This window comes from Panthera onca, chromosome C2 (genome assembly GCF_046562875.1).
Source record: "Panthera onca isolate mPanOnc1 chromosome C2, mPanOnc1 haplotype 2, whole genome shotgun sequence".
NCBI classification, from domain to species: domain Eukaryota; kingdom Metazoa; phylum Chordata; class Mammalia; order Carnivora; family Felidae; genus Panthera; species Panthera onca.
In genome coordinates this window covers 131,052,461-131,065,932 of record NC_138347.1, presented here as the reverse complement: position 1 = coordinate 131,065,932, position 13,472 = coordinate 131,052,461, and the positions used below count along the sequence as shown (strand labels likewise).

The window sequence follows — 13,472 nt, the reverse complement described above, 5'->3', positions numbered from 1 at the left end:
ATAGGGATTGCAATGAATATGTAGATTGCTTTGGGTAGTATTGACATTTTAACAATATTTGTTCTTCCTATCCAGGAGCATGGAATATTTTTCCATTTTTGTGTGTCTTTTTCAATTTCTTTCATAAGCTCTCTGTAGTTTTCAGTGTGTAGATTTTTCACCTCTTTGGTTAGATTTATTCCTAGGTTTTTTATGGTTTTTGGTGGAATTGTAAATGGGATCAATTCCTTGATTTCTCTTTCTGTCGCTTCATTGTTGGTGTATAGGAATGCAACCGACTTCTGTGCATTGATTTTATATCCTGCAACTTTGCTGAATTCATGAACCAGTTCTAGCAGTTTTTTGGTGGAATCTTTTGAGTTTTCCATATAGAGTATCATGTCATCTGCAAAGAGTGAAAGTTTGACCTCCTCCTGGCCGATTTGGATGCCTTTTATTTCTTTGTGTTGTCTGACTGTAGAGGCTAAGGCTTCCAATACTATGTTGACTAACAGTCTGCCTTGCCCATTCTTTTCATGAAAAGCACAGTAAAGACTCTATCACGTGCTTCTCCTTACCCTCTCTGACTCCTGACTGACTGCAGTCCTTCTCAATGTGGCCCAGTGTGGGCATGTAGCATGTCTTCTGTCTGTGGGGAAATATAAGTACAAATCTCTTCCTTTATGATAATCATTCTGTGTCTATATGTCTTATCATGCCTGATTAAAATAAATCCAGGTACCCTTGAAACAACGTAACTGTAGGTAGGCAGACAATTTGATAGAAAAGAAACAACTAAAATGGAAATTTAGGGATTATTCTGTGGATTTAATAGCTTTCCCCCGGTCTCTAAGATTAGTAAAGGAAAGATGCTGACATTTATGGAGCATTTACTTCATAGAGCTATGCTCATATAATATTACCTAAGTCTCAGCACACAACAGCATTACAAGGTAGCAAGGTAGATACAATCAATGCCTTTATTTTAAAGGCCAAGAAACTGACACCTGAGGAAGTTAAATAATGCCCAAGGTCACACATTCAGCACCTGGCAGTGCTGAACAAGAAGCCAGGCTTTCTGTTCCAGGTTTTTTATTTATTTATTTATTTATTTATTTATTTATTTATTTATTTATTTATTTATTTAAATCATACCCCAGTTATCACTTTCCACACCAAATATGAATGTCAGAGCAGCCTTCCTTCATTCTGCTTCAAGGTAGAAAACACAGAATGGGAAAGGATTCTGCTCATCTCCTACTCACAGAGCCAGTTGGATTCTTGAGACAACAGCATATGCTAGACTTGATGAATGAAAAAAGCATGTTTATAAGCAAGTAATATGGGTACAGGATAAGGCATATAAGGTACTGAAACTCAATCTGTCTAGTGTGGCTTCAGATGGCACTTGCCTCTGGCTGATGGAGCCAAGTGTCTCCCAGTCCTAGCCTCAGGCAGAACACTTCTATTCACAGCAAAATGCCTTAATTCAGCTCTACAGGTTACGATGATCCAAGGCTCAATTCTTGAACTGCTTTTATTTTACCTCTACACTGGCTCCCATCCTATGCTTTAAATAAAACTGATAAACTAAGGATTCCAAAGTGAAATCTCAAGCCCAGAGGTCCACCCTGAACATCAGACACACAGATCTATCTGCACTATCCACACCTCCACCTTGGTGCAGTGACACAGAGGTTCTGTCCAAGGGGAGAAGCAAGCCTTAAAGAGGAGAGCTCTGCTGAAGGGGGCTGATTTTACTTCTAATGAAGTTGGAGAAGTTCTCCTAAATGCCTTGATGTCAAAAACCATGGAGATCTTGGTGATGAGCAGTTAAGAGAGGGCTAGAAGTCCCATGATACTAGTAGCAACAAACCACCTGCCCAACCTGCCAGATACTTAACAGAACCAGGGAAAGGGACAGGCTCGAAAAGCCTTGGTGGCAGTGGTGGTGCTGGTTAGGAAGGCTGTGGGCATGCTCTTGGCTGCACCCATTCAGGAACAATCAGACCAGAACATGGGGGCAGACATGAAAGCATCTCCTAAGCCACACACAGATCCATCAGCAAAACATAGGGGCCTTATGAGCTCAAGGGGATTAAGCACAAATTCGAACCAACACCAGCTAAATATTAAGCTACTCTGACTCAGGGATGATTCCTAGGAAGCCAGGCTTTAAAAATAAATTCAGACTCATCCCTGATGGTCTGGGAGACTGTGCACACATTCAAAGTTCATCCTTTCAGGGCAGACTGGAGAAAGAATCTCAGAACTACTGCTAAATAAAAGGAAAAGTTGAAACTCCTTGAATTCTAAAAACAGTCTCCAAGCCCCCCCCCCAACTCTCCCTGGTTCCATAACCCACATCCAATAGTAAAGTGTGAAAATCTAACTGGACAAAGGGGTTTAAGCATGGACTCAGCTGCCTACTCTGCCTCTCCACTTAACATTTCACAGGTATCTAAGACTTTACATGTCAAAACAGAGCTCCTAATAATCACTCCTGATTTTTCTAAAGAAAATTAGAAGAAAAATAGTCCAAATTAATGAGGGGACATGAATAGCAACTTTATCATATGAACAAAAATAAGGAAAATGAACGAGAAATAACAATGTAAAATAAATAATAAACATAAAATATGATGGAAGAAACAAATAGAACAATCATTGCCTAAATGTAAATAGACTGAATGCTCCCATTAAAATACAAAGACTGTCTTATTGGCTTTAAAAAAAACCTGGTTAATGCAGTTTGTAAGAAGCATAGTTAGGGAAAATAAAGATTAAACACAAAGGGATGAATTCAGTAAAATACAAATTTGAAGATGGTAGGATTGATGATATTAATAACAAACAAGATGGAATTTAAGGTTAAAGTACTTAACAAGGTAAACAGAGGTGCCATGTATTTGTAAGTTGCACAATTTGTGAAAAAGATATGTGTCATAAACCTGAATTCACACACACATAAAAATCATCTATACATATGTGAAACAAAACCTATGCAAGAGAATGCTACAAAAATACAATAACTATGGGAGATTTCAATACATCTATCTCAGAATGGGCAGATTTAATAAATAAACAATACAGTACATAAATAAAGAATAAATGGGGTGCCTGGGTGGCTCATTTGGTTGTGCCTGACTTAGGCTCAGGTCATGATCTCATGGTTCATGCATTCAAGCCCCGCATCAGGCTCTGTGCTAACCGCTCAGAGTCTGGAGCCTGCTTCAGATTCTATGTCTCCCTTTCTCTTTGTCCCTCCCCTGCTCACGCTCTCTCTCTGAAAAATAACTAAACATTAAAAAAATTTAAAAAAACCCAAAACAATAAACAATAAATAAGGCCACAGAGGATTTGGCTAGTACAAAAAAATAAGTGTGTATACATATACACATTATATATACACATGTAATATGTGAATAAACACACAGATACATACATACACATGTATATTCACATACATACATTCACATATATATCTTTATCCTCATTAAATAGGAGACTGTTTTTCTTTATGTCTATGGGACACTTATGTAAATTGACTTTATAATTAGCCACCAAGTGAAACTTAATAAAGTTTAAACAGCAGAGATTTTATATGACAAAGAATTTAATAAAAATAAAAATTAAAAATTAAAAAGTACCAAAAATCTTATTTACTTTACAATTTAAAAACAAAATTCATAGATTATATTTGTGTTAAAGGGGGAATAAAAATAAATTTCAAACAATCTAGAAATCAGCTAAATGAACACTTCTCATCAAAATCCATGAGACTCAGTGAACATTCTACTCTTTAGAAAAAGTGTAGCCTTGCATGTTTCTCTTAGTAAAGAATAAAAAATAAAAATACAGAAACTTGCTATTCATCTTAAGAAACTAGAAGAACAGTAAAATAAATCACAAGAAACTGGGAGGAGAGATAAATAAAGATAAAAGCTTGTCTCAACCAAATAGAAGACAAAGAAATACAAATATTAGGAAGGATAAGTAAATTTGGGAGGTTGTTCTTTGAAAAATAAGGTAAAATAAAGCAGACTAACACCTAGCTAGCAGTGGTAATGTAGATAAAAGAGAAAGAACAATCACAGATGCAGGAAAGATTAAAAGAATATTACATGCAAATTATTTCCTGAGGGTAAATTATTTTTTGGCAAAATATAAATTACTCCAGCCTATTTAAAAAGAAGTGGAAAATTTGAACAGACCAACAACTGTAGACAAGCTGGAAGCTGGTGAAGGTGATTGTAGAACCATCACTGAAAAGGGCACTAGGACCAGATGGGTTCACAGCTGAGATTTATCTAACCTTTATGGCATAGATAATTATGATGTTACTTCAACTGTTCAGGCTGTAGAAAAAGCTAGACAGCTCCCCAATTAAGTTTATGGAGCAAGGATAAATTTCATACCCAAATCTGATAAAGAATAGTAGAGAAATAGAAAAGCCTATGGCAACCTCATTTAGGAATATACATTTGAAAATTCTAAATAGAACAATGGCAAAAGAATCCAGCAGTGTATGCAAAAATACACTCAGACCAAATAGAGTTTATTTCAGTAATGCAAATGGAATTAAGCATCAGGACATTTATCAATATAATGAATTAGGGGCACCTGGATGGCTCAGTTGGTTAAGCATCCAACTCTTGATTTCAGCTCAGGTCAGGATCTCACGGTCCTGAAATGGAGCCCTGTGTTGGACTCCATGCTGGGCATGGAGCCTGCTTAAGATTCTCTCTCTTCCTCTTCCTCTGCCCCTCTCCCCTGTTTGCCCTCTCTCTCTCCCTCAAAAAAAAAAAAAAAAAAAAAAATCAATATAATTAATTATACCAATACATTAAAGGAAAGAAACCATGTGATCATATCTATAGATGTCAAAAATAATACAAAGTAAAATAGGAATGGCTGGAAACTGCTTAAATAACTAGAAGCAATTCAGATCTAAATAGAATAAATAAAATAATAAAAACATTTCAATTAACATCAGTAATTAGACCAGAATTCCTATTATTATTATTTAAAAGTTTATTTAAAAATAATAAAAAATGAAATAGCTGATAGATACGTTGAAAATTATAGTTAAAACGACTTTTTTTTTTTTTTTTTTTTTTTTGCTAATTACGATTGTACAAAGAAGACATGCTAATAAAGCCTACAAGTATTAATCAGAGAATTTGGTAACATGCCTAAAGATAAATTTAAAAAGCTACTAGTTTTCCTCTATTTTAATAATAAGTATCCAGAAACGGAAATAGGTAAAATAGTCCACTCATAATAGTAATAAAAGATTTTTTTAACCTTCAACTAAATTTATTTTTATTTCATTTTATTTTTTTTTAAATACAAGTACTTAACAAATAGCGTAATAATGGTTTCAGAAGTAGAACTCAGTGATTCATCACTTACATATAACACCCAGTGCTCATCTCAACAAGTGTCCTTAATGCCCATCACACATTTAGCCTTTCCCCCACCCACCTCCCCTCCAGCAACCCTGTTTGTTCTCTGTATTTAAGAGCCTCTTAAGGTTTGCCTCCCTTTCTTTTTTTTTTATCTTATTTTTCCTTCCCTTCCCCTGTGTTTCTATGTTTTGTTTCTTAAATCCACATGAGTGAAATAATATGATAGTTATCTTTATTTTTTTTTAATTTTTTTTTAACGTTTATTTTATTTTTGAGACAGAGAGAGACAGAGCATGAACGGGGGAGGGGCAGAGAGAGAGGGAGACACAGAATCAGAAGCAGGCTCCAGGCTCTGAGCCATCAGCCCAGAGATCGTGACCTGAGCTGAAGTCGGACGCTTAACCGACTGAGCCACCCAGGCGCCCCTATCTTTATTTTTAAATTGAGCCTTTTTTTATTTGGAACTAATTATAGCTTCCTATGCAATTATAAGAAATAATACAAAGAGATCCTCTGTACCCTTTACTCAGTTCCCCCCAGTGGTAATATCTTACAAAACTATAGTACAATATCATAGCCAGGATATTGACATTGATACAGTCAATACCCGGGACATTTCCATCACCACAGGAATCCCTCATGTTGCCTTTTATAGCCACACCCACTTCCCTCCCCGCCTTCTCCCCTCCGTAACTGCTGGCAGCTGCTAATCTGTTTTCCATTTCTATTATTTTGTCAGTTCACAAATGTTATTTGAATGAACTCATACAGTATGTATATAGGCTTTTGGGATTGACTTTTTTCACTTGACACAATTTCCTGGAGATTCATCCAGATTGTGGTGTGTATCAGTAGTTTGTTTCCCCAGAGTGTTAAATAGAATTCCATGATACGGATGCACACAGTTTGTTTCACCATTCACTCATGAAGGAACACCTGCGTTGTTTCTAGTTTTCAGCTATCATAGATAAAGCTGTTATAAACATCTGTGAACAGGCTTTTTTCGTGAACATAAATCTTAATTTCTCTGAGCAAATGCCCAGGAGTGCAATTGCTGGGTCGGACTGGTAGTTGCATGTTGATTTCTAAAGAAACTAAAAACTGTTTTCCAGAGTGTACCATTTTACATTCCACTTACCAATGTATGAGTGATCTAGTTTTTCCAAACCCCCCACAGCATTCGCTGTCCTTACTTTTTATTTTAGCCATTCTGATGGGTATGTAGTGATATCTCATTGTGGTTTTAATGTGCATTTTCCTAAGAGCTAATGATGCTAAACATCTTTTCATATGCTTATTTGTCATCCATTTGTCATCTTCTGTGAAATGTCTCTTTACGTTTTTTACCCATTTTCTAATTGGATTGTTTGTTTTTTATACTATAGGGCTTCAAGATTTTTAAATGTATTCAAGACTCTAGTCCTTTGCTGGACATGTGGTTTGCAAACACTTTCTGACAGTCTGCCACTTATCCTTCCATTCTCTTAAAAGAGTCTTTTGAACACTTAAAATTTTAATTTTGATAAAGTCCAATTTATGAGTTTCTCCTTTTATCATGCTTTTGGTGTCAAGCCTAGGAATTCTTCACCTAGTCCTAAGTCCCCGAAATTTCGTCCTGATTTATTTCTAAAAGTTTTATAGTTTTATGTTTTACATTTAAGTCTGTGATTCATTTTGAATTAATTTTTTCTTTAACATGGTGTGAGATTTAGGCCAAAGTTCATTTTTTTGTCTATGAATATTCAGTTCTCCCAGCACCATTTGTTCAGTTGCTTTTGTACTTCTATTAAAAATCAACTAGGCACTGGGGCACCTAGGTGGCTCAGTTGGTTGAGTGTCAGACTCTTGATTTCGTCTCAGGTCATGATCCCAGGGTTGTAGGATCGAGCCCCACGTCAGGCTCTGTGCTGAGTGTGGAACCTGCTTGAGATTCTCCCTCTCCCCATCTCCCTCAAAAAAAAAAAAAAAAAAATCAACTGGGCCTATTTCGGTAGGTATATTTCTGGGTTCTCTGTTCTGTTCCATTGGTCTAGGCGTCTACCCCTATGCCAATGCCACACAGTCTTAACTTCTGTAGCTCCATGATAAGTTTTGAAATTGAGTAGACTTATTCCTCCCACTTTAGTCTTCTTTTTTCAAAACTGTTTTTGTTATTATAGTTCTTTTGTCATTAGAAAAATCTTGTCTATATCTACAAAAAAATCTTGCTGGTATTTTGATAGAAATTATGTTAAGGCTATTTATCTATTTGGGGGAAATTGATACCTTATTAAATAGTTAGGTCCAAACAAACATGGCATGTGACTCCATTTACTTAGATCTTTGATTTCTTCTATTCACATTGTGTGGTTTTTAGCATACAAGTCCTGTACATATTTTGTTAGATTTACATCTAAATATTTCAGAGTTTTTTTTAAACAATTGTAAGTAATATTTCCCACCAAAATTGTCTAGAAATAGACAATTTACAGAATGATAATCCAAATGGCCGACATATTTTGGAATGCTCAAATTTGCTATTATTGAAGAAGCTGCAAATTGGAATAAAAATAAGATATTTAATTTCCATCAGAGTGGCTAAAATTCAAGAGCAATAATCCTATTCTTCTTGAGATGTGGCATCAAAAGATCTCTCATTCACTGTTGGTGAGAAATGTAAATATTATGACATTTGGGGAAAGCTATCTAGCTACATCTATTTAAAAAGTTTTTTAGGGGCACCTGGGTGGCTCATTTGGTTACATATCTGACTTTGGCTCAGGTCATGATCTCGCAGTTTATGAGCTCAAGCCCCACGTAGGGCTCTGTGCTGACAGCTTAGAGCCTGAAGCCTGCCTCAGATTCTGTGTCTCCTTCTCTCTCTGCCCCTTCCCCATTCATGTTGTCTCTCTCTCTCTCAAAAAAAATAAACATGAAAAAATATATTAAAAAAAGTTAAAAATTTTTTAAAATGTGAAAATGCCTTTCAATCCAGGAATTCTCTAGGAATATATCCTTTGGAAATAAAAATACTGGTATATGAGAAAATATGAACAAAGTTGTAGACTGTAGCACTGTTTTAGTGCCAGGTAAACTGGAAACATGATGAATTCCCATCAGTCAGAGCATAGCTGAATAAATTGTGGTTCATTCACACCATAGGATATTACACAGACATTTGAAAGAATGAATTAGTACTATCTCAATTGACTTGGAGAGGCTTTCACAAAGTACTGTTTTGTTTCTTTTTAAAGCAAGATACAAGAAATGATGTAAATGTGTCTCCATCATGTAAATCAATGACAGTGTCCATATTAAATAGTTAGGTCCAAACAACTGAAAAAGTCCTTTGAAAAAGTAATAAAATAAATTGAAAGAACAAATATTTTAAATTTCACTCTTTAATTATTATAGTTATTTGATAATGGAATGTGTGTGCCTGTTGGGCATTACACAACTTCTCAAGTTATTTCTTTTAGCCTAGATCCACTGTAAGAGAATTACTGAGCCACTTAAGTCTCTGTGAGTGTGTCATTTGCTACAGGACCACACAAATTAAGCTAAGGCCAAACTTCCAAAGGGAGGAGGCAATGGTTGCAATCACTATGAAAATAGCCAGATGGGCCTATGACAGATGACCATTACTTAAATACAAGGAGCTCTTTCCTCCTTTTGTAAATTTGTAAAAAAAAAAAAAAAAAAAAAAAAAAAATTAATCCTAAAAGCGCTACCACTGACTTTACTCATATTTACCCCAAGGAGTTAATTGATATTCCATCCTCTGCCTCCATTACAACCTGCAGGGGTGAAAGCATACAAAACAATTACAAATCGATTACTGTTACACTGGGTTTTCAGGAGCCATAAATCTGAGAGCTGCCTTGCTAGGAGATACAATAAGTTTGACAAGTTCCTTAATATTCAGAAGCCAAGCATCAGATCTATTCAGAGTTTGCACATTCTAGTGTTATTTCCTTTGTGTGTTTTATAATGGGATTTTGTTAAATACAAAGGCCACATGTCTACTTTATTATATCATTATTAAATAAATCATATTAGGATCATTTGTCCCATCACATTAGGCATTCTTATTCTGGAGATTGTCAGCGTTGCTAGCATAGTAAAACATTTTCCAGAGAGACTCTCCAATCCAATTTCAAAATGCAAAGCTTCCCTGGCATGTCCAAAAGAAATTCTTGATGGTGTGTTTGCATAAAGTGTCCATTCCCTCTCAAGAAAATTCCAATAAACTTAATCTAAGTCTACCTGATCCAATCATTGTTATACCACCATGGACAATGCAAGCTTACACTACAGTTTTATGGGTGACTATTATAGATAGTGGGTAATGGGGGCACCTGGGTGGTTCAGTTGTTTAAATATCTGACTCTTGATTTTGGCTCAGGTCATGATCTTGTGATCATGAGAGAGAGTCCTGCATTGGACTTTGTGCTGACAGCGCAGAACCTTCGTGGGATTCTCTCCCTCTCCCTCTCTCTCTGCCCCTCCCTCACATATGTATGTGTGCAATGTGTTCCCTCCCTCTCTCTCTCAGAATAAATCAATTTAAAAGATGTCAGAAAGCTTTGGTGTTTAAAACACTTTAGCATCTTTTTTGTCAAACACCAGAAAGGTAGATACTGTCTTGGTAATTAGGCCTCCACGTATTCATTAGTGCTAAAGCAAAAATGACCTCATAAAACTAACAATTGCATATTTCACTTTCTCAGTCCTCCCTTATCAGATGCTGAGAAAAGGGTAGGTTTTTCTCTTAACATTTGTTCTTAGCTCAGGCTTCCATTTTCACTACATTAATTCTTAAGCTTCAACATCCACCATACCCACACAGCAACCTACCCGGATGTAGTTCTCACTATCCAGAACCAGAATCTAGGAGTACCATTACAGGGTAGACCATCTCCTACTTTGCTGCTAATCCCAAAGTGCCTTCACCTACAAAGGTAAATTCCATTATTATTCATCCATGCTCTGCCTGGGAATAGGAAGGATAAATGGAGGCAGGCAGCTGGTCACCTTCAGTTTTGGCCAGGAGATGGCAGGAGAGGGCCATCCACGTGGAGATGGCGGACCCTTAAGAAGCCCCATTTGGGATAGGGCCGTCAGTGACAATTCTTGGGGATTTAGCAGTTCAATAGCAAGAGGCTAAATTGGAGGCTCAGAATTGGGAGCTGAAGCATGCCTAATTCAAAGAGAGAATCAAGTAGATTGGATACCAGTGGAATCTACCCAGTCCTACTTAGATAATGGAAATGGCAGAAAATGGAAGGAGCCAAGCAAGAAGGAAGGAACAAGTCAGGAATTAGCACAGGTCATTGGGCAATAAGCAACAGGTCAGATGGATGCTAAAAAGCCACTGAGGTTGGCAGGCAACAAATTGATTTTGGAGTCACAGCCTAAAGTTTCCATTTATACACAGGGTAGCTTTAATATCCCATGATCCTCTGCCATAGTAGGCTCTCATCAGAATCCTCACTAGAAGGTCACCTGACCTTGGAAAGTTGTCACTAAAAGCCAAGAAATTTGATTTCTTGACACCTTCTTCCATTCTCTTATTTACTGGGGCCAAGCCACAGTTACTGATTTCTTCTTCCCTAAAGCTCAACTTCTAGTTTACAAAATGGGGATCCTAAAACTCATCTAAGCCCTTCCCCCTGCCATTCAAATGAGCAAATGGAAATGGAGATACTAGCCCAAGCAAGAAAGATGTTGGATCAGATCCCAAATAAAAGTGAGGAATGGGAGAAAAATATGGAATTACAATCAAGTCCTGACACTGTTTCATTTACCAGGCTATGTCAACTGCTTCATTTTGCTACGATAATAAACAGAAAATTGCATAAGGGGTTAAGGAGAGTTTATAGATTCTTTAAAGCATATTTTCAGGGAAATTCTTTAAGGAAGTGATTAACATTAATGAGAAATGAGAAAACTTCAGCACCATTCCTTCTACAGATGCAAATAGATCTATACGGCACCCCACTAGCTATTCTAAAGACTGCACTCTAATGTATCTTAAGTGCTGTGGAGGGCAGAAGGTCATCAATATTATGGCTTTATTGGGTGTCCATTTTACAGAATCAAACTTAGATACTTTGCCACTTCTGAAATAGTACTTCCTCCATTACAAAGAGAACGGCTTGGTCATTGTGACCTGTTATGAAACCCACATATATAAGAATCTTACTAGCAACTTTGATGCATCTTGGTCAGAGTGAAAATAGTATGGACTGGAACAATTCCATCAATATTGGAACTGCCACAATAGCTTTTAATTCAAGAACAATCTCATTGAAATGAAATGCATGACAATAAAGCCCAAGTTATGGCTATATGATTTTATCTGATGTATAGGAGGAAATTAGACTGACAGTTTTGAGACCTTCTTATATGTCTATATAACTTAATTCTCACAACATCCCTGTGAAGTAGGCATCCTTCACCTTATTTTGCAGATGAGGGAAAGGAAGCTCAAGGAAGGTTTATATAACTGGCCTGAAGATGTCTAACTATTAAGTTGCAGATTGGCTATTTGAATCTGATGCTTTCCTTAAAGTAAATTATTTATAAAAACAAAACTTTTGACAGTTTCCCATTCACTAATCAAACCCAGGTTCCCATGTGATATGTGTCTAAATATTCACTTTAGGTGACCTAATAATCTTAGGCCCACATGTAGCAGAAAGCCTGGATCATTTTTACCCCTCAGATCATTTCAGTAGTTTTCAAGGTGAAGGGTGTGTGCCCATTTGTATATTTCATGGGATGAGATAAATCATTTTGCTATGAGGATGATTCGCCAAGCCAAGATTTGAAAGTCCTCATTCATACCCCATGAGCAACCACACACTTCATTCTGGGGAAAGCTTAAATATGTGACAATTTTTATTTTCAAAATGGCAATTTGGAAATGCAGATAATAGCAGCACTTTTTCCTAAAATGAGATTGCCAGTTCTGTCTGTCCTCATGAAGTGGTGATTTCAGGTGGTGATTGGAGCAAAGGGATGGTGAATCAGATGGGGGATATGACCTTGGTCAAAGCAAGACAAGGAGATTCAGGGAGATGATTTACTTTTCTTAGCAGTGAGCTCAAGAAGTTCTCGAAGGAAGAGACACATTTTCCTTGTTGAGAAGATGCCTAGGTAAGTCCATTTGGGAGTGCAATTTGAGCCTTCAGGGCCTGAATGAGGACAGAACCCTCAAGCCTGAGACTTAGGGTAAGATTTGTTTTTATCTGCAAAGAGTGATGAAACAGTTAGGAAAAAGAAAATAAGGAAAAGAATGCACAGCAGATGAGATGAGGAAAGGTCTCTTGACATATGGAGTGATTCCTTTCCAATGACCACCTTCATTTCTAATCAGGTTACTGAAGTCATAAAATACTTGAGAAAAATGGGATTAAAAAAATTTAACATTTTTATTTATTTTTTGAGAGACAGAGAGAGACTGTGAGCGGGGGAGGGTTAGAGAGAGAGGGAAACACAGAATCCAAAGCAGGCTCCATGCTCTGAGCTGTCAGCACAGAGCCTGGTGGGGGGCTCAAACCCACAAACCATGAGATCATGACCTGAGTTGAAGTCAAATGCTTAACCGACTGAGCCACTCAGGCACCGGGAGACAAAATGGAATTTTTAAATAAAAGTTCATGAAAAGCCTGGGAATATTGTCTGGAATAATGGAGTGGTACCATAGGAAAAATACTGGGGTCATAGAGGCAGAGATCCATAAGAAAGTAAGCTTCTGAGCACTTTTAACAATTGAGGGTGGGCAGGGGGTGACTCTAGACTCCCACAGGCTGTGAAACAGTTTGGGTCAGGTTCAATCCAATACCTGAGGTAGCTGACACCTGTACATAATATCTTTGCAATTCTGTGCTCTTGATATTTTTCATTCCATTTGCCTCTCTTAGGACCCTAGGACTTTTACCACCCCACAATGATGTCTTGGGTTAACTCTCAACAACTCTGTGGAGAAGAAGGAAGCAAAGACAGATGTAAAAATGGAAGCAGGTAGGATGTCTGGATGTTTCTTAAAAAAAAAAAAAAAAAAAACCATGATTCTCCAGCTGAGAGGAGATGAAAATC

At 37.0% G+C, this 13,472-nt stretch overlaps 1 protein-coding gene across 2 annotated transcripts in view; it reads right to left on the bottom strand.

The window, feature by feature from the left end:
• The window catches only part of CPNE4 (copine 4), a 493,123-nt gene that overhangs the window by 182,977 nt on the left and 296,674 nt on the right, over nt 1-13,472 (bottom strand). The gene's annotated exons all lie outside the window — the stretch shown is intronic.